At 40.2% G+C, this 21,851-nt stretch overlaps 1 protein-coding gene and 1 long non-coding RNA gene across 8 annotated transcripts in view; one reads left to right on the top strand and one right to left on the bottom strand.

Annotated features, from left to right (window-relative positions):
• lingo3b (leucine rich repeat and Ig domain containing 3b) overlaps positions 1 to 21,851 on the top strand; it is a 65,453-nt gene that overhangs the window by 16,148 nt on the left and 27,454 nt on the right. The window lies entirely within an intron of this gene.
• Positions 13,778 to 21,417, bottom strand: LOC147180296 (uncharacterized). The gene is made up of 3 exons (XR_015096309.1): positions 21,302 to 21,417; positions 18,877 to 18,975; positions 13,778 to 14,500 (listed from the first exon to the last, which is right to left on the bottom strand). It is a non-coding gene; the product is annotated as an uncharacterized LOC147180296 (long non-coding RNA).

Raw genomic sequence — 21,851 nt, forward strand, 5'->3', positions numbered from 1 at the left:
ACAGCAAAACCTTAGTGCAAGGGGGAGGGGGGGGAGGGGGGGTGGGGTGGGGGCGGGGGTTGTCATTATTCATTAACTCTAACCACATGACTTCTGGCCAAGAGCACCAATTTCGTGCGTTTGCGTGCGCGCGCGTCGGTCCGAACGTGCGTTCTGCCCTCTTCGGGTCAATCAGCCTCGCGTGCCTCGCTTGGCACTTTGACGGCCGATTGTCAGTAAATGAGCAGCTTCGGCATCCACGAGTTTTGCTATTGATTTCTCCTCTGATCCTTCTTCTGCTTTGCTCAGATGTAAGCGCAAAAAAAAAAAGAAAAAAAAAAAGATGTCCGCCAACAGGGAGAGCGAGTGTTCGCCGATGGAGTGTTGGCGCCGAGTCAATAAGATTTGAAGGATCCGAGTGCTTTTTTTTTCTTTCTTTTCTTATCGCCGCTTCCTGCTGAAATGTGAACGTGAATCCATAACAGGAATGGATGAGAGACAAGGTTTTAGGACACGCGTGTCATAAACGGTATAATCAACTCATTGTAATATTTCTAAATTGCCTCTGCACTTCATCATTGGATGCATTTTTTAACAACAAGTCCGATTTCATGGAAAAGAGCGGTAACTAAATATAAATCTAGTGATAATACAGCTGTAATATGGAACTTTTTTTCCCCCCCAAAATATCTTTTTATTTCGCAATTTATGACTGAAATGTCTCCTAATTATTAGATTAACACAATAGTTAAAATTTCCCGCGCTCTGTCTGTGGATGTGATAAAGTGTATGTGCAGTTTCATTTTTTTGTCAGCAGGTGGCAGTTCGAAATTGCTAACTACATAGCATGATATGAGTCGGACATTTAAGGCAAGTGTGGCTATTGTTTACAAATAGGACTCTATGGCGTATATGCCACGGAGGAGGCGGGACTTCCGACTGGTTTTCACACATCAGCTTTGTTTCCGTTTCCTGTTTGCGACGCGTGGGCCGCGTCCCAGTTCTTGCGCTTCCACCTTTTGGGCCCCTCGGTTGCGCGTTCCCGTCGACGGGTGCGAGTGCAGATTTGCGGACACGGACGGCTCACGCAACGCACGCGTGCAGAAAACGCACCGCGTCCGTTCCGCAGTCGGGTGCCAATTGGCCGTTCGACCTTCTTCCGCACCCGTGCGGATCCTCGGCCGTGCACTCGATCTTGCTGGTTTCCAAATCTCTTGGTATTTCGTGCTTGTGGCTTTAACGGCTGGAAGAAATGTTACATTTTGCCAAATGGCTTCTTGTTGAGAAGTGACTTGAGTTGAGTTCAGCGATTGTATCTCAAATGTTTGCTCACAAGTCAAAGCAAAAAAAAAAAATCGTTCGAATGCATTTCGTGGGAAAATACACCTTCGGTACGCGTAAAAGGCGATGAAATTGTGAAAGTGAGAAATGAAAAATTTAATTAACAAGAAACATGAATTAAAGGCGTGAAATGAGTTTGATACGTGAAGTTTAGGAGAACAAAATGATGGCAATTAAAATCAGCAGAGTAAATATACAGCATTTTATTTTTTATTTTTTGGGGTGACATTTATTTCTACAGCTTTTTTCTTTCCATTTTTTTCTTTCATTAAACAGCTTTCGTAATGCTACTATTTTTTTGGGTCAATGTAGGCAGCCAGATTTTCTGTAATGTCCTTTAGCAATGGCCCTTATTCTGCGCACGCACGCACGCACGCACGCACACACTTTGCTCCAAGGAAGCGGAGATTCAGACATTATTTCTGCTTCGCTGCTACACAAACAGGCTTGCACAAGCCCGGGGACTGTTCACCATCAGAACCCCCTGCGCACACACAAACACACACACACACACCCACGCACACACATTGGCGCAAGCGCACACACGTGTCAGCCTCCCTGCAGAACTGCAGCCGCGTGGCGCTCCCTCGGGAAGGCGAGCACATATGTGTGGCGACGTCCTTTCTATGTGTCAAGTCGAATCAGAAAGCCAATTGTTGAGTCACAGGCTAAATGCGGCCGGTACCTGTTTGAGATCGCGTGGAGCTTAAAGGTTAGCCGGCCTTTTCATTTTTTTTTTTTTTTTTTATTTTTTTTATTTTTTTTTTTTTTATAAAGAGCTCAGTATTGTTCATCCGGAAATGTCAGCATCATTGCTCTTTATTTTTATTTTATTTTTTATTTATTTTTTATTATTATTATTATTATTATTATTTTTGTGTGTGTGTGTGTGTGTGTGTGTGTGTGGGTGAGTATGAGTATGTGTAGCCGGCCTTTTCATTTTTTTATTTATTTTTTATTTATTTATTTATTTTTTATTTTATAAAGAGCTCAGTATTGTTCATTCGGAAATGTCATCATCATTGCTCTTAATTTTTATTTTATTTGTATTTATTTTTTATTATTATTATTATTTTTTTTGTGTGTGTGTGTGTGTGGGTGAGTATGAGTATGTGTAGTCGGCCTTTTCATTTTTTTATTTATTTTTTATTTTATTTTATTATTATTTTTATTTTATTTTATAAAGAGCTCAGTATTGTTCATTCGGAAATGTCATCATCATTGCTCTTTATTTTTATTTTATTTTTATTTATTTTTTATTATTTTTTTATTTTTATTTTTTTATTTTATTTTTTGTGTGTGTGTGTGGGTGAGTACGAGTATGTGTAGCCGGCCCCTTTTTCAAACGGAATCCCGCCGCCCTCATTTATAAAACGCAAGTGTCTTTGAATCACGCGCTCCCCTCCAACGCGGTTTTGACCTCACGTTTGTCCCCACTTTTAAATTGGGAAAGGGAAGGGAAGAATTGGCCAGGAAGTGTTTGCCCGCAAGGTCAAATGGAGGAGGAGCCAAACCATGATCGATTCAGAGCAAAGAGCGAGCTCGCCAGGAGTTGTTCGTTCGTGAGATCGTATTCCGGAGAGACGCGAGGTCTCTGCTCGGCCCAGTTTGTTAAAGCGACTTGACTTTTGGTTCCGACATTTGCGAGTTGCTTCTCCCCTCTTATTGATTACTTATCAAGTCTTCCGCAACCGACAGTATGTGCAACCTCTCGTCACGCTCAACTTTGGTTTCCCTGACAACCGTTCTGCTCTCCTCCACGCTAATCCCAAGTTTGCCTTCCTCGCGTGACAGAATGTCAACAGAAACGACTTTCATTTGCAGTAAACCCGCGCTAAATAGTGCAGATATTTTGGCAACCATTTTTTTTTGGTGTAGTACCAAATCGTGCCACAACATGCCGGGGCAGCACTGAACTCTGCTGGAAGAGATGCAACGCTGTTACGATTAAGAAGAAGAGGCAGAGAAGGCCCCCAACCATAACTGTAATCTCCAACAGAAAGTCATTCCCACATTCCTCTATTTTATAGACAATAACATACATACAATTATTTAAAATACATTTTAAAGAGTAATGAAAAGAGTCCAATTGTTTCAAAAATTTTTAAGTGAATTTACTGAAAAATGCACAAAACGGACATGCGACTTATGCCCGTTTCCATCTGTTCTTCTTTTGCGAATATTGAGATGTGATCCACCAGTAATTTAAAAGAAGAAGAAGAAAAAGACCAGGAAGTGTTGCATGAGTTTTCTTTAGTAATTATTAATAAACCGCAGCGTTTCTCTGCTGTTTTCCACCTAAAATTGCATCAATGTTCACTTCTTTAATTCATTCCAAAAAGATTTCTGTTTCGGCGTTCCCACCAAAACATACTTTTATCGTCCGCCATTGCTTTGTGTGTGTGACGTAATATCCGGTCAAAACATGCGCCGTGTATTGCCGGTTATTCGTAAAACCTTTCCCTTTGTTCGATACGCTTTCAAATCCACCCTCGCTAAGCGTAAAAATTTTTGGGGCAAATTTTGGGCCCTTTTTCGAATTTCCATTCAGTCTTATTTTCGCATTTTTTTTTGAAAATTTGAATAAAAATGGGTGGATGGAAACCCAACTATTGATAAATGAACAAATGAATATGAGTTTACTTTTATGAAAGATGGCGAGAAGGAGACGGAGAAGGAGAAGTTATTGTATGGATGTGGAATTTGGCCTTTTTTCCATTTTCTACAAGTTCTTTCTTGAATTATTCGCTATTTCTCACCTGTTCTCGGAATTTATTGAGCCCGATGGCAATGTTTTCAATAAACACAAAGAAGGATGCTCATTGCTCATTCAACATGTGAAAAGAATATCGGATTTGCTCAAACATTTTTGCCGTTAAACTATGCGGTGCAGAATTCTTTTCTCTTTTAATTTGGTTTTATATGTCGGATTTCCAGTAAAATTCGACTGAGAGTGACAAAGAAACAGTTTGAAGCAAGCGCACTTTGCATCTTAATGAGAGATTTGTGAGAGTTGGAGAGCAATGACAGATGATTAGGATCACTTTAAAGCACGTTGTAATAAAATGAGAGACCTGTAAAGTGAATTCAGGCATTTTTATTTTCTAAATCGATTATACGTGTTTGCAAATAAACAAATCAACTTTAGAAGGCATTCATTTTCACTTTACAGGGACTTTAAATGTTTTTAAAGTCGTGTTGGGCAATATGGCCGATACATAAAATCGTCATTCAGGGCGATTACGATTTTAATCAATATAAATCTAATAAACCCAACACATGTTTATTTGAAGGTTTCATTCATTCAAAAATAATTCCTGTGGAAAATGTTCAGACAAGAATAATGTATACTGATTCTAAATCAGTTTTAACATCAACTTAACATTCATCATTTGTGCATAAAAACTCATTCACTCCCAGCTATTTTCACTGAAGCAACCCCCTTCGCTCTCGGCTGTTTTGCTGGATTTTGACAGATTTTGCAAGGCCCACGGAATATTCTGTTTTATCCTTATAAAAACATGGAAACTACCAAAAGAAAGATTAGAGTCTCTTCTTCCATCAGGAAAAAAAAAGTATGTTTCGATCTGTTTCCGTTTTGCAGCAATTAGCATTAGAATATAGCTAGGTTTAATCATTATTCACAAATCATTTTTGATCTCTTATACTCTGCTGCTACCTGCTGGCTGTCTTTGCAATTACTGCCATTGCTTTAAGCGACCTCTGCAGGTCAGAGGCTGCATCAAAGCCATCTGTATGCTCTAGCATTAAAAAAAACAAAAAACGTTAAAATAAGTTTTAAAATAGAACGTTTTTATACGTCTTTGGGAGCAAATGAGTTAGAGAAACAGTCTCATTGCTAGTCTGAATTACATCAGCCGGCAAAACTAATCCTGATGGCCCTGGAAAGATGCGGTTGACATGGCAACACAACAGGGGGTGAATTCTGATTGGACAAAAAAAGAATAATCACGTCATACAATGACAATAAATGAATGTTGCATGAAGCATACTTCAGTTGCTGCTTTGTGTTGCTTAGTTTGAAGCTAAACTCTGAAGAAAAAAAGAAATCAGCGCTAAACTATCACATTGAGATTCTTTAAAAAAAATAATAATAATAATAAAAAATGGAAAAAGTTCTCCCTTATGCAACCAGGTGGCACCTCTTCCTGATTCTAAATCAGTTTTAACATCAATTTAGCATTCATCATTTGTGCATGAAAACTCATTCACTCCCAGCCATTTTCACTGAAGCAACCCCCTTCGCTCCCGGCTGTTTTACTGGATTTTGACAGATTTTGCAAGGCCCACGGAATATTCTGTTTTATCCTTATAAAAACATGGAAACTACCAAAAGAAAGATTAGAGTCACTTCTTTCATCAGGAAAAAAAAGTATGTTTCGATCTGTTTCCGTTTTTCAGCAATTAGCGTTAGAATATAGCTAAGTGTCATCATTATTCACAAATCTTTTTAAAGGTGGGAAAATAGCTTTTTTTTAACACGGCCCTGGTTGATCTCTTATACTCTGCTGCCACCTGTTGGCCGTTTTTGTAATAACTACCATTGTCTCAAGCGTTCTCCTCAGTTCAGAGGCTGCATCAAAGCCCTCTGTATGCTCTAGCATAAAAAAAAACATAAATAAATAAAAAAGTATAAATACGTTTTTGGAACCATGGTAATAATTAAAATCAAAACGTATATGTATACGTCTTTGGGAGCAAATGAGTTAATTGCCACAATGAAGTAGTTGGTAGCTTATCAACAACTCATCCAGGATTCTGCCGCTTGTGCAAAATTACAACTCACAATAATTTCTGGATGTAACAGAGCATAAGAACAACAGCTCTTAATAATACAGAAGACAAATTTCAATTTCGCGATTGATTTTTCAAAATGACGATTAATCAAATTCATTCGATTTATTGCTCAACCCAATTTGAAAGCTTGTGGGTGGAAATAAACTTTATTTTTTTAATTTGTATGTTTATTCCATATGACAGATTTGCAACTTTCACGGCCGAGTTCAGGATTTATTTTCTGTGATAAAAAAAGTTCGCTGTATGTTTCAACAACCTCATCTTACTGTCGCGCACCCCCAACCTGACCCTCGCCTTCGTCCCCGGCTCCTTTTCCATTATCATTCTTTCCTCCTTCTCAACATGGATTCATGAATTTATGATGTGAACCCGAAGCCGGCAATGACTCTCCGTCCTCTTGCCGGCGTGTCATTGGACCACAATGAATAATTCAGCGACTGCGCTTGAAAATTAGGATCAGGAAGGAAACGGAATTATTTTGGAGACACTCGCTCTATTCGGGCTATTTTTCCAATTTGCGCCGGCTTTTTCTTGCCTCTCTGCTCTTACTTTGGATCGTTCCCGCCCGCCCAGCTTCACTCGCCTTCGCGTTGAAGCTGGAACCGATTCCTCATCGTCTTGTCCTTGGGAAGGAGCGCATACGAAGCGGATGGGGAAAACGACGAAGCGAGTTTCCTTCCTCGGCCTGCTCGTCTCCGTCGCTATCTTTTGGGATGTGTACCTTTTTTTCATCTGTGTGATGTGCACGCATCTGCGCTCTCCTCAGTGTGCTTCTTTAAAGGCTCGCTTGCGCTTCTCCCCAGCACGAGTCCCCCACGGTTGTCATGGTGATTACAGATGCTGTTTTACAGATTCCCACTGAATAGCAACAGTTTCCCATTTCATGTAATCATCAAATTGTGCATACTTCCTGTCCTCCATCCATCCATCCATCCATTTTCTGTACCGCTTTGTCCTCACAAGGGTCGCGGGGGTTGCTGGAGCCTATCCCAGCTGGCTTCGGGGCAGTAGGCGGGGTACACCCCGAACTGGTTGCCAGCCAATCGCAGGGCACACAGAGACGAACAAACCATACTCACAATCGCACCTGTGGACAATTTGGAGTGTCCAATTCACCTGCCATGCATGTTTTTTGGAATGTGGGAGGAAACCGGAGTACCCGGAGAAAACCCACGCAGGCACGGGGAGAACATGCAAACTCCACCCAGGAAGGCCGAAGGCCGGACTTGATCTCACAACCTTTGCACTGGGAGGCAGACGTGCTAACCAGTCAGCCACCGTGCCGCGCCGTCCTGTCCTGCAATAAAATTAAATTTTTGGTGGCTTCTGCAGTTCGTTCCAGGTGACTGGTTGACATATTCAGTATGTTAAGTATAAGTATAGCACGCCAGATCCACCGCACCAGCATCTACCGAAACTCAGACACAATCTGTTTCCTCCTCTGGTCGTTGAATCGGTGGAGGCTGGCTGGTGTCTGCGGATCTCACGCGGCTTCGTCTGTCCTTCCTTCCTTCCTTTTCTCGGTCTCTCCTTCGGTCTCTTGAGGCCTCCCTGATTTTATGTTTTTTGGATTTGTTGGGGTCTGGATGTTTCTTGGGCTGGGGAGGAGTTCTGGTGGGGGGTGTCTGGTCGGTGCTGGATTTCACCTTCCTTGGTTTTCTTTGGTCCTTCCTCGGGTCTCCTGGTGTTCGGTTTAGGTGAACGCTATGAGATTTTTTTCTAATAGGTTTTCTGGTGAGCTAACAAATACACGCACGCACGCACGCACGCACATACACATACTCACCCACCCACGCACACACACACGCACACACAAAAAAAAAAAAAGAGCAATGATGATGACATTTCCGAATGAACAATACTGAGCTCTTAAAAGAAAAAAAAAAAGTATAGAAGTGGATGTCCTTGGAAGTAAATAACAACAAAAAAAAAAAAAACGGTTGTGAATTTTGTCATTCATGGTTAGAAATCAGTTTTGAGTTGTAGTAACAGTGCACACCACTAGATGGCAGGCTTCACTGAAAAGTGCCTCCAACGCCAAGACTGTATTATTTAATCAGAGAAGAAGAGACTACCGAGGGCCTTTTTGGACTCTTGTTTTTTTGCTTCGGAAATTTGACTCGGAAGCACTTAAAGGGTCGGAGTGTTGGAATTCCACAAATGTTGAAGAAAAAATGCTTGCGTGGCACGTTTAAGTCGCCTTTTTAGCAAAGGTGACTTCTTACCAACCTTTACTAAAGGATATTAGCCGCAATTCTTTACGGCAGAAGATTGAAAGCAACAAGCGATGTCGTTGACGAAAACGCACAAAGATTGCTCGGGTTTCACACTCAAGACTTAAAAAAAATAATGTTTTAAAAAAATACTCATAATAAAAAAAATAGAAATAAAACTGGATAGTTAATGAGGTAAAAAAATAAGTCAACACACCTTCCATTATTTATTTGAGTGCGCCAGTCCAAAATCAATGAAAAACATCATCATAGATTCTTGATCCTCTATATAAACAATTAGTGTCTGTATTTTTTAAATTCATATTTTGCAGGAGAGAGAGAGAGAGAGAGAGAGAGAGAGAGACCTTCGTCAGCAAAACTCGCCGTCACGCGATGTCATCAATTAGGAAAAGTGCAGTTTTTCTTTTCTTTTTTCACAGGACGCGTCCTGTCAGTCGGCCCGCTTGTGGCCGCGTCTCCACTGCGGGGCTCCGCCCCATTTCGCCACGTCAACGAGTTTCGATCGGCACGTAAACGCCGCGCGGCGGTTTCTGCGACGTCGCCCGAGCCCCGCATGACGGAAATCGCGATGGCGAGGAAAGAAAAAACTTTAGGTGGTTGCTGTTTTTCCTCTGCTTTTTAATTTGATGTACTTGGCGTGGGTGGATGGTTCGAGTAGAGTTGAGTGGAACAAAAATAGGCAAAGGATTATTAAAAGAATTGTTTTGTGGAAGAGACTTAAGCCGAAGGTAAGATCATTTTTTTATACTAAATCATTTTTAGCCAATCAGCACAAAAGCTTGATCGAGAGTTTATCGGACCTCCGCTCGTCCCCGTAAGTTCCTGTAAACGTGGCCCGGTTGGGAGACGCGCACATACGCGGCTTATGTCGTTCGCTTTGAGACGCTGTCAGCATGAACGATTTCAATCGTGAATTTCACGGCACTCCAACGGCAATTCGTTTTTTTTTGTTTTGTTTTCACAAGAACCGTTGACAGTTCGTTTTGAAGTGCGTGAAGAGTGACCGAATTTGTTCTACCTGTGCGGTGTCTTATTTGGCTGTTGTGACAAAACACAGGTGAGCGATCCAGATTTTCTCATTTGGGGACCGATACACGGTCGTATAATCCAATCTTTGAGTCGATTGAATTTTGTGAAAACCTGTACAAAATTAGCTTTTGCATCGAATTTTGATTTGAACCATCTTTTGAATATGATTTACGCAAGAAAGCCCTTTGCATAGGGACCCCCAAAAAAAAGGCATAGTAGCCCAAGTCCCTTCGTTGTTGAGGAGTAACGGACTGTCAGGGCCGGTGACCCAGTGAGGGTTTGTCAGGTCACTCAGCGGCCATTTGCAAATTTCTCCATACGTGACTTTGTCGTGCATACCACTTCGGACGCGTCATCCGTACACACACACACACACACACACACACACACACACACGCACACACACACACACACAAAAAGGCGCATGCACACTCGGATGATTATTCTCCGCCTCCTGCGGCATCATTGAAACTTTCCCGCCGTGACCTCCCTAAGAGGCAAAGTGCGAGCGCGATGAGCATTAGCGGGAAACAAAAACCGAGAGAGCGAGAGAGCGAGAGAGCGAGAGAGAGTCCTTGAATTTTCAGTGGCTGAACCCCAGGGAGGACTTCTATCATTGCCTTGTCTTCAATAGCAGAGCCTCGCTAATTCCTTTTTAGAGCTCGAGGACCTTGCTGTTCAAATATCCCCCCCCCCCCCCCCCCCCCATGGACGTCCATGCGCCTTCGCTCCCTTTTTTTAGGGCAAAGTCATTTGACAAATCGGCGGCAAAGTATTGCTCTCATCCGGGTTTTCGTTCTACATGACGTTCCCGCAGCTCCGATTCTTTCAGAGCAGAGGACGAATGTCGCGTTCTGTTCCTCATTAATGTCATGTGGGCTGCGGCTCCGTCGTCTCCTGACAATTTGCATGTAATGGACTATTTAGGAGGCGGCACAGTGGCCTAGTGGTTTCGCACGTCTGTTACTGGTATGGAGCTTGGCTCTGGTCTCGCAGTACGGAGGTGCAGATTGCCTGAGAAGGATCAGTGGTATAGAAAAGAGATGGATGGGAGTGTCACGTCACGATTATTTGGACAATATCAAGTAAAGATGTTTGAGAAATGTTTTAATTCTCAACGATTCAAGAAGCAGTCTTGTATTTATTTTTATGAAAAACAAAAGGCACCCTATATGTTCTTTTTCATCTGTTATTGATGTTCATCTTATAAATAGTGTCCCCCTAGTGTTCACACTGAGACACCACCACTGAAATGTTTCATTAAAAGTCAAATGTGAGGTAAGACTGTTCTAAAAAAAGTGACTCAGACTTATCGCATAATTACGAAATATTTGGTTAAAATTTTTTTGTCACAATTGCATGACAGAATGTAATTCTCAAGTATCGTTATTTGGTATCGGCAAGTGCTTAAAAGTCAATGGAAGTCCTTGGTCCTTGCACTGGGCTTTAAAAAAATGATCAGTGCATCCCGACTTTCAAAGACAAGCGCAATTCAACTCGTCTTTATCTGTGTCGCTGTAGCGCATCATCAACTCAGTGTTTTACAGTAAAAAAAAAAAATCATTTTTTAAATCAACCAATCAAACTGATTTTTGAGTATTTTTATTTTTATAAAACAAAAACAAAAAAAATCTTGAATCGGATAAATATTCAATATTTACTTATGAAAACAGGGAGAAAATCCCAGACAAAATAACAAAAAAAATAAAAATAATAATAAATAAATAAACTGTAGCATTAAGTTGTAATATCACCATACACCACTAGATGGCAGACATGCCTTAGTTGCGCATTTACACCAGAGGTGTATTTCACAAAGCAGGTTTCGTGAGAACTCTGGGTCAAGAAAGCCTGAAATGTGAGAAACTCTGCGTTTTCCGTTTCAGAAAAAGGAGGTCATTGAAACCTGAGAAAAAGAGTTAAAACTCTAGAGGTCATTTAAGGTCAGTTACTGTCGTAACATGTTCCATGAACCAAAACCTGCTCGGTTGCAGGTTTTTCACAATGAACTTCGAGGTTCTTCTCGGTCCCCGCCTCCTTTCAGCCACGCACGACATTTCATTTCCTCAGTCATAAATTCTGCTGCGGCGAGTTTTTGCGTAAACACGCCTATCGTCTACAACGTAAAGTCCAAGAACATGGCGTGACCTTTTAACAACGACCTTATTGATGAAGGTGCCGAATTAAATATTTGTCATATGCTGGCGTTTCCATCTTAAGTCGAGTGCGCTTCCCCCCCCCCCCCCCCCCCCCCCGCAGGATTGCGCCCAAATGAAAGGAATTCATGAGTTACCATTCGACAGCTTTCATATTATTGAGATCGCAAAGGACGACATTTAAATGTTCGCATCGACCCGACAGCCGAGCAGTAACGATCTCCCACGCCGCCTCCCTTCACGGGGGGGTCGCTGCGGCGTTGCACTTTTTTTTTCTAAAGACATGTTCCAATTATGATCGCATTAAGATTTTCAGTTGAGAGGGGTTAAAATATGCGGAGGTGCCACGCTCTGCTTCCCCGTTGCCATGGTGACTCGACAAATCGGGGCTCCGTTGATGTGGTCTTTTTTTCGTGTGGCGGGAACGCCGGGCGAAACGACTCTGCGTTGACATAACTACCACAAATCGGCTGCCCTGGAATCGAAAAGTTGTTGAACATGCTTTGTGAAATGGACCCCAGGTCTTATTCTGCCCTATTCTAGTAAACTATTTTTTATTGTATTTTTTGCAGATTGGGAATGGTATTAAAGACAAATTATTTGGCTTTTGTAAAAAAAATAAATTAAAAAAATAAATAAAATAAAATAAATAAAAAATAAAAATAATAATAATAAAAAAATAATAATAATAATAATAATAAATAAAAATAAAAAAAATAAAAAATAAATAAAAATAACAATTCTTGCACTTAATGTCTGTTTGGTATTCAGCAGTTTTGTGCCATCCTTGAATGTGAATTTTTATTCAAGAGTGCCCTTCGCACCGGGAGGAAAAAAAAAATAACTACGGTATGCGGTTATTTTGTTTGCTTCAAACCTTTTGTTTGCTTCAAACCTTTTGTTGGTGTGTTAAGATCTCTCTAAGGATCATATTTCACACACACACACACACGTGCACGGATCGTTTTATTCTACTGCTGCTAAAACCATGTTGCTAGCGAGTGCTTTGTTAGCTTGTTAGCCGAGTTGTGATAACTTAGCTGGCGATTGTTGCATTGACTTCAGGACATGCCCGGATGCCTTGTCGGTAAATTTGCGCTGAATGTTGACACAAACGTTAACCCTCAAGCTTGTTCAAGGCCATTTTTGCCATGATTTTTTTTTTCATTTTGATTTAAATCATTCACTGCCATTGACGGCTATAGACGTCAAAAATTTATTCGAACTATTTCTAGTTTAAAATTTGTTCCCACTTTTGTTAACAAAAGTTTGAAAACGTAGAAAAAAAAGTTTTGTATTAGAACATTTGTGATTAATCGTGAGTTAACTAGTGAAGTCATGCGATTAATTAGGTTTAAAAATCGCCCCTAATTATTAATATTTTTTTCTTAAAAAAAAAAAACATTATTCCAAATTTAAAAGTTTTTTTTTAAGAAAAGGTTATTAAAACTTAGGGGCATCAGGCAATTAACTCATGATTAATCACAAATGTTATATCTGTTCTAAATGTACACAAAAAAATATCTAGGTTTTCATACACTTGTTAACAAAAATGGAAAAAAATTAAACTAATAAAAATAGTTAAAATGATTTTTTTGACGTCTTTTGCTGTCAATGGCAGTGAATGAGTTAAAAATTAAAAAAAAAATACAATTTTTTATTGTATTTTTTTGCAGATTGGGAATGGTATTAAAGACAAATTATTTGGCTTTTGTAAAAAAATAAAAAATAAAAAATAAAATCTTGCACTTAATGTCTGTTTGGTATTCAGCAGTTTTGTGCCATCCTTGAATGTGAATTTTTATTCAAGAGTGCCCTTCGCACCGGTTATTTTGTTTGCTTCAAACCTTTTGTTGGTGTGTTAAGATCTCTTATACAACATGTCATGAAAAATGAAATATATTTCAAGCATGTATTTTGCACATATCCACATGCACAGCACCCCAGCCCCCCCCCCCCCCCCCGTCTTGTAGCACTGAGGAAAAATTGTGACCCCCATAATATTAAAGCCATCCACGATATAGTATAAAGTTATCCAGCAAAATATAAAAATATAAATGCATCAGTCACTCGATGACTTGCACCAACGCACACGTTGAGTTCCAACACAAAAGTTGCATCGAAAACAATTCCGACGTTTCTCAGTTTGAATTCAATTTATGAATTAATGACATGTATTTGAATACAATTTCAATTAAAGCATGACTGAGTTGAGGAGTTGTGAGGACGAGCGCTTAAGAAAACGGATTTCTGTTGTACGGCACTTTTTCATACAGCAACGCTTGTTTTTAAAGTTCTTCATAAATCAAGTTGAGTTGAGTTCATTTGACACGTTGTAATCCCGCGCGCGTGTACCTAACGCCACGGCCGCTTTGTGTGCACGCAGTAGAGCAGGAGAACAGGTCCAAAGCTGCAAACCCGAGCCCCGGGAAACGTGTAACAAATGTCACGGCGGCTAGCTTGACGCCGTGGCCGCGGATTGGCTAACGGCTCCTGCCAGCGCGCCGTTCCGCTTGATGCTGGCGATAAACGCGGCCGGGCTGCTGTCAGTCACAAATGCGGCACCAAGCGTTTATCACCCCGAGTTCTCGCCACCCTCTCTCCTCCTTTTCATCTCTCCATCTTGCCCATTTTATTTTTCTTCTCCCATTTTTTTTTTTTTTTTTTTTTTACCTTTTGGCTCCTCCAAGCATCTCTTATTTGCTTTCCTGACCTTTCCAGAAACGTCCTCCCCTGGAGATGCGCTCGCTGCCTTCTCGTCCTCGTCACTGATCTGTTTCTCTTCGCAGTCCTGCTCTGCCGTGTTTACAAAGCATTCGCACTCGTGTCGCGCTCTCTCGTCTCGGTTTGTGTGTGCGCGTGTTTGTGCGTTGGGCTTGTATGTCCTCCTCTGGGATCTTTAGTGAGAAGAGGATCCGGGAAGGTTGATCTCCTCCAGATGTCCTATGAAGGATCATATTTCACACACACACACACACACACACACACACACACACACACACACACACACACACACACACACACACACGTGCACCGATCGTTTTATTCTATGGCTGCTAAAACCATGTTGCTAGCGAGTGCTTTGTTAGCTTGTTAGCCGAGTTGTGATCAACTGGCGATTGTTGCATTGACTTCAGGACATGCCAGGATGCCTTGTCGGTAAATTTGCGCTGAATGTTGACACAAACGTTAACCCTCAAGCTTGTTCAAGGCCATTTTTGCCATGATTTTTTTTTTTCATTTTGATTTAAATCATGTTCACTGCCATTGACGGCTGTAGACGTCAAAAATTCATTTGAACTATTTCTAGTTTTAAAAAAATCCCACTTTTGTTAACAAAAGTTTGAAAACATAGAAAAAAAAGTTTTGTATTAGAACATTTGTGATTAATCGTGAGTTAACTAGTGAAGTCATGCGATTAATTAGGTTTAAAAATCGCCCCTAATTATTAATATTTTTTTCTTAAAAAACAACAACATTATTCCAAATTTAAAATGTTTTTTTTAAGAAAAGGTTGTTAAAAATTAGGGGCATCAGGCAATTAAAATTTGTAATCATAATTAATCACATGACTTCACTAGTTAACTCACGATTAATCACAAATGTTATATCTGTTCTAAATGTACACAAAAAAATATCTAGGTTTTCATACACTTGTTAACAAAAATGGAAAAAAAATTAAACTAATAAAAATAGTTTAAATTAATTTTTGACATCTTTTGCTGTCAATGGCAGTGAATGAGTTTAAAATTTAGGAGTGCTAACAGTTTCAGAGCACATCCAATTGGGGGGGTTCGTCGCAGGGGTGGGAGTTGGATCCAACTGTGTGGTACCGTTTTACCACTTCTAGCTTGTTAAAAAAAAAAAAATCCAATGAATAAAAACATTTATCTAGTTACTGCCGCCGCAAAATTCAATTTGGAATTTAATGTTTGTGGAATTTTTATCATGTCCTTGATATTAAAGAATTGTTGTTCTGCAAGCAATCAATATCGGGTTGAATTGAAGTGAAGCGAATCGAATCGGGGAAAAATCCAAATCGAATCGAAACTGAACTCTTGTGAATCGAAATCGAATCGATTGAGGAAATTTAAATCGATACCCAGCCTTAAATGTTAGTATAAAATACCCATTCATTTTTATCATTTGTTTTGCACAATGCGCAGATTTTCAACAGCTTTTTTGAAAGTGCCATTTTATAATAATAATAATAATAAATGATATATTATATAATTAATGTTTTTAATGGATTCTCAGCAGCAGATATTTTTTTCCCTCCTATGCAGTAGTCCTACGATGAACACATGTGACACGTTCCGTGACTTATAACTGAAAACGTTTCCGGCTCAAATCATTTTCCCATTGAAATGAATGGAAAAGCCATTGCAGCCCCACATTGTGTTCCATCTGCCGCGTACGCCTTCGACAACAGGGAGCAATTTTGCACAGAAAGAGACACACGCGATTAGGAGGTTCACAACTGAAGGCGGACATACTGCAAATGGCCAGCATAGCGCCCGGCAGTATTAAAGTCTGTCAGAGTTGTCCAAGCGCAATCTCCCAGCGGTGATAATACAAAAGCTGAGGCCTTTTGTTTCCTCGGTACAAAAGGATCCCGCCCCCTTCCACATCGCTCCTTGTCACCCCCCCCACATCATCATCATCATCCTTCCATTTTCCTCTATTTTTTTTTACCCTTACCTCTGGTTGTCTGTCTTCCCTTTTTTTTTTTTTTCTTTTTTTCTTTTTTTTTCATCCTTCACGTCCACAACCCAAGCAGTTAGCGACGGCTCCAATTGGTTGCGCGCGTTGAATCAGAGAATGGAGCAGCCAATCAGAAGCCGCCCTAACGGGGTCACGATTTATCCGTGAAGGAGTGCAATTGCCCTTCGCATGACATCCACGCCACGTGTGTGCGTATCTCATGCCCTGCGCCGCTACCTGCGCGATTCCAACGTTCAACACCGAATTCCCTTTCTCATCTACGCGGATAGATGAGAAGATGGCCGCCTTCCTTCTTCTTCGTTGCATTTGGGTCAAAGTCGCACGAGCGCAGTCGTCGCAAATTCTTCCTTTGTGAATCCGGCACCATGTTGCTCTTCAAAGACCGTGAAAGCTTTCGCGCCGCATCCCCCCCCCCGTCCCCCCCCCCCTCACGTCTCCCTCCTGCTCGTTTCTTTTTTCTCTACGGTTTACTCGTCGAAGGGCGAAGGCAGAACAATTCATCCAATTCAAAAAGACGTTGCAAATGTAATAGAATGTCATTTTTCGGGTGGCAAAAGCTGAAATTTGGGAAGAAAAAAAAAGCCCTGCTTCATTTTGGTCGCTCGCTTGGTAGGCTTTATTTGATAAACATACAGTATATGTCGAATGACTTTATGCGTACGTGTGTATTTATGTATATGCGTGTCTGTTTATATATGTATTTAATACGTGTACATGCAGTGTTCCGTCGCTTCTTCGCAATTTGGTTATTGAAATTCACTCAATTGCGGATTTTCATTTGTCGCCATTTGTGACCCGGTTTCTGGTTAAGCTATTACAAGATGAAAAAGGAAAAAAAAAAATGAAGGTAGTTATTAAGCCGACGTTTTGTCGTTGTCCTCCTCGTGCGCTGCCGGGGCGCGGAAAGCGCATCTGCTCACATTAATTCATGAATGCAGTCTGTAATCAGCAGCTCGCTATTTATTCTGCATTTTGTGTTTCACAAGTGAAATGTATGAAGTGTAAAAAGTGTTTAGAAAGGGTGGGAGCCATGAGAGAGAGAGGGGGGGGGGGTCGTTCATAATGGCTTAAAAGAGGTGTAACACACACACACACACACAAAAATAAAAAATAAAATAAAATAAAAAATAAATTCACCTATTGTGGCGGGGCTCGGACCTGTCACCAGCAAAAAATGAGGGATCACTGTATGTGTATAAAAATGGAGTAATCAATATCAAATCGATTTTCTTTTCTGAGCCTGAAAATGATTCATAAAACCATAAATGTATTATTTAATATCTTTTTTTGTGTATATATTTTTTTTGTATTTATTTATTTATTTTTATTAATTTTTTTAAGTATATGTGACTGTTAAAAAAACGATCACATATTAAATCGCGATCGTTATATTACGGCGGCGTATTAGGGCCACATATATATATATATATATATATGATTTTTTGGGGAGGGTGAAACACGTAGCGTAGCTACAGTCTAACGTGAGGATTCTTTGGTGGTTAATGTGACACTGTTTATAAAAACGCAAAGGCAGGATGGAGACGGATTCATTCGTAATTTCAACTTTACTCGTCATACGCGGCAGCTGGAGTGACAACACTTCCTGATCAGCTGACTAACACGAACCAATCAGAAGCTAGCATACTTTACTTTCGGTCAATGCAAGTGAATGACGGAGAGCAGCAGATTCAACTTAGTTACTTGTACAAAAAAAAAAAAAAAAAGATGAATATGGAAATAAATGGAGCAACAACACTTCCTGATCAGCTGACTAACACAAACCAATCAGAAGCTAGCATACTCTACTTTCGGTCAATGCAAGTGAATGACGGGGAGCAGCAGATTCGACACATCAACTTAGCTACTTGTACAAAAAAAAAAAAAAAAGGATGAATATGGAAATAATAATTCTGGAAACATAAATGTTCAAGTAAATCTAACCTTTAACACATGAACTTCAATGCTTGATCGTCAGGGGGGGGGGGGGCTTCCACAAAGCGAGGCGTCTTTGTCGCTGGCTGAAGCCGACGCTTCAAAGAGCGAAGGCTTAACATCAAACGGTTCATCTCTGCTAATCTGACCGAGTATATTTCTCGAGTTTTTTTTTCTTGCAAATCTGCCACTTTATAAAGTTTCAAATTTCCCTCTTTATAAACTCGAAACTTTATAAAATGGCAAATTTGTGATTTTTTTCCTCTGAATATTGCCCCATTCCTCTAAAAAAAAACCATCAATTTATACGTGGCCCTAATACGCCGTTGTACTATATTGAGGGGGAAAATCCTAATCCCAATTAATTACAAAACAACAATTAATTACTAATCCCAATTAGATCATTTTTTTCAAAATCATTCGGATGACGACGACATCATTTCTAGCACATACGAGTCAAAAAAGCAAATCACAAATGCGCGCATGTCCCTCCTTTCTTTATCTTCATCCCCCCCCCCCCCCCCCCCACAAGTTGGAATCTCGCTCCGCGCTTCAGCGTTATCGAGCAACGGGCAGATTTCGAGGTGCCTCCCGCGGCAGCGGGAACGAGGGGCGGTCTTAATTTGCATCATTAAATTGTCAAACTGTGAAATAGCTCTGACCTTCGTCCGTCATTAGCGGCTCCTTCGCACCCGCTGCAGCCATCGCGCCGTCCGTTTCTTTCGCAGCAGCTGGCAGGCAGATGTTTGCATAACGCCTTCCTGTGAAACAAAATACACACGCTTTATTCGCGGCGGCGTATCGAGGGGGGGGGACGCCGCCGCGGATGTCTTGCCTTCACACATCGCATGAGCAAGAATATCGAATTCATTTCTTTTTGTTCGGACTCTGAGGGGGATGCGCACAAACGCACGCTCGCTCGTTTGCACTTCGGCTATCATCTCAATCTGAACGCGATTTCACTTGCCAAAGCGCCCCGTTTCGTTATCGGGACCCTCATTAGCCTTCGGACACCAAAATGACCTCCGTTCATATAACCTGTGTAATCACAACCAAGATGGCAGCGGGCCGCTCCCTTTTTTTTTTTTTTGTCTTTTTTTGCAGCTGAATACAACCTCATTTATCGTCCTGCTCCACAACTGACTTTAAAAACGAGGCCAAGGACATCTCGTTTTTATTATTATTATTATTATTATTATTATTGTTATTCACTCAATGGACGTCATCAAGGTAAAAAAATGAAACAAGAACTTGCAGGAGTGTGGATTTGGATATTTTTGTATCACTGCAATCTTATTTGACATTTTGGACTTGTTTCGATTCATGATTAGTCGCAACTTTTGGCTTCGGATGAGGGTCAGGCCTGAGAAAAGTAAAACCGCACTCGTCCCGAGTCAACCGCATATTTGTTCTTTAGTTGAGTTCTAATCTGTTGTTTGGTGCCATTAACGTCTAATTCATTACCTGATTTGTATCTTAAATCATCTTTCATTAAAATGAATGGAAATCTTGTTAATGAGATTTCGACCCCCCCCCCCCCCGCCCCCACACAAAAAATCATAAATGTATTTAATAAGAATAATAGCATTAAATAATACAGCTATGACATAAGTATATCGAATGTAAAGAATGAAACTATTTTTGCCACATTTTTTGTTTCAGTTAATTAGACATTGTGCTGCACCTTCTGGCCACCTGGGGGCAGTATATTATAGACACAGACACACGAGGAAGTTTCACAATTGGCCCAGTTGGCTGCAGGAATGTTAACCATTTTCTGCAAATGACAAAGAATAGAATACTTGTCAATATTTGTATATATTGTCTGTCTGTCATGATGGATAGTTTATGTTCAAATATCTGTTTATGTTTTGACACCGCACAACTGATGCTATTCATGAGCATGTCCGTGGCGTTGCCATTGTTTGTTAGCATTTAGCATTTAGCGGACTTTCAACTGGTAGTGGCATTAAACCACATGTAGGGTACCTGATGGGTCTTTTATATATATATATATATATATATATATATATATATATATATATATATATATATATATATATATATATATATATATATATATATATATATATATATATATTTATATATATATGTATATATATTTATATATATATATATATATATATATATATATATTTTTTTTTTTATATATATATATATATTTATATATATATATATATTTATATATATATATATATATATATATATAAAAAAAATTTTATATATATATATATTTATTTATATATATATATATATATATATATATTGTCTACCAAGCTCCCCCTCGAGTTATTTAAGGGAACCTGTCATTATTATTTTTCTTGCAGCGACCACGATTTTGTGACACACGAGCTCCATAATTAACGAGCCATCTCCGTCCACACCAGTAATAAGGCCAATGATATCCCAAGGGTGAGACTAATTCAATGCATGTCATATTGTATGTCGCTCAAAAATGATTGCTGTCGGCTTGAGTTAGCGTTTTTGGAAATGCCTTCTCTTGATGGGTCACTTTTGATTAAGTAGCGGACTCATAAATAAAGTTCATCTGCCTTCTTTTCATTACCTTTTTATTCCCGTCAATAGCACAATAAATATTTAACTTGGCGTCACCCCAAGATAAACGGTTACGGCGCTGCGCTCAAATCCTTTTCCACATCGAGTCTGTCCCGTTCGTCAATTTGTGTGCGAGCGCGGGCAGAATTTGACGTGAGTTGTGCGTGTTTGTGTTCGAATGGCACGAAAGAATTTGAAACCGGTTGGCACGGAGCCCAGTTTGTGATGTATGGAACGAGGCCCGTGATCATTTCTTAAAACATCTTTGACGGTCTCATGATTCGATTCCATTCCGATTTTTGGGTCTGCGATTTGATTCAGAATGATTTTTGATTCAAAATGATTTCTGCTTCAATTTATAGATGTGCAAAGAATCGTCCACGATCTACTCCAGTCTGACTCGCTAACGCTAGTTAGCGCGCTACTCGCGGCACTTTTATCACTCCAAAAGAACGGCTATTCATACAAAACGCTTCAGGAATGTTTACAGAGCATCTTAACCTTACTCACCGTCATAAGCTCTTCCCACACTGCAAAAAAAAAAACAACTTTTATTGACATGATTGTTTCCTTCTACTCTCTAATGTGGCTACAACTTAACAGTGTATCAGATCGCGCGGAACCACACTGCCCCTAAGTGGCCAAATCGGGTACAACACGAACAATAAAGGCACACACAAACAAGGGCTAGACAGTATACAATAGTTTAAAAAAAATTGATTTTGGAACATTTAAAATACATTCTGATTCGTACTTCTGATTTAGAATCCCCCCCCCCCCCCCCCCCCCAGTGCATACACATATTGGAAGTTATATCACAGTACGATGGAAGTCCAAAAAAGATTTGTGTGGTGGATAACTTTTTTTTTATACTCATTGTCACATATCCGGATAATTGTTTTGGGTTTTCTGTGATTGACTTTTGACTCTTCCAGGCTTCCATTTGGGAGCTCTTGCGAGGCGTCTGCGACATAAGGAAATGTATGCGCGGCATTGAAACGCACCTAAATTTAGTGATAATGCGTGGGCGACTTTTGTAAGCTAATCCGCTCCCCTTTTT

Source organism: Leptonotus elevatus, chromosome 1 (assembly GCF_054856555.1).
Source record: "Leptonotus elevatus isolate MCC_2025b chromosome 1, RoL_Lele_1.0, whole genome shotgun sequence".
NCBI lineage: Eukaryota > Metazoa > Chordata > Actinopteri > Syngnathiformes > Syngnathidae > Leptonotus > Leptonotus elevatus.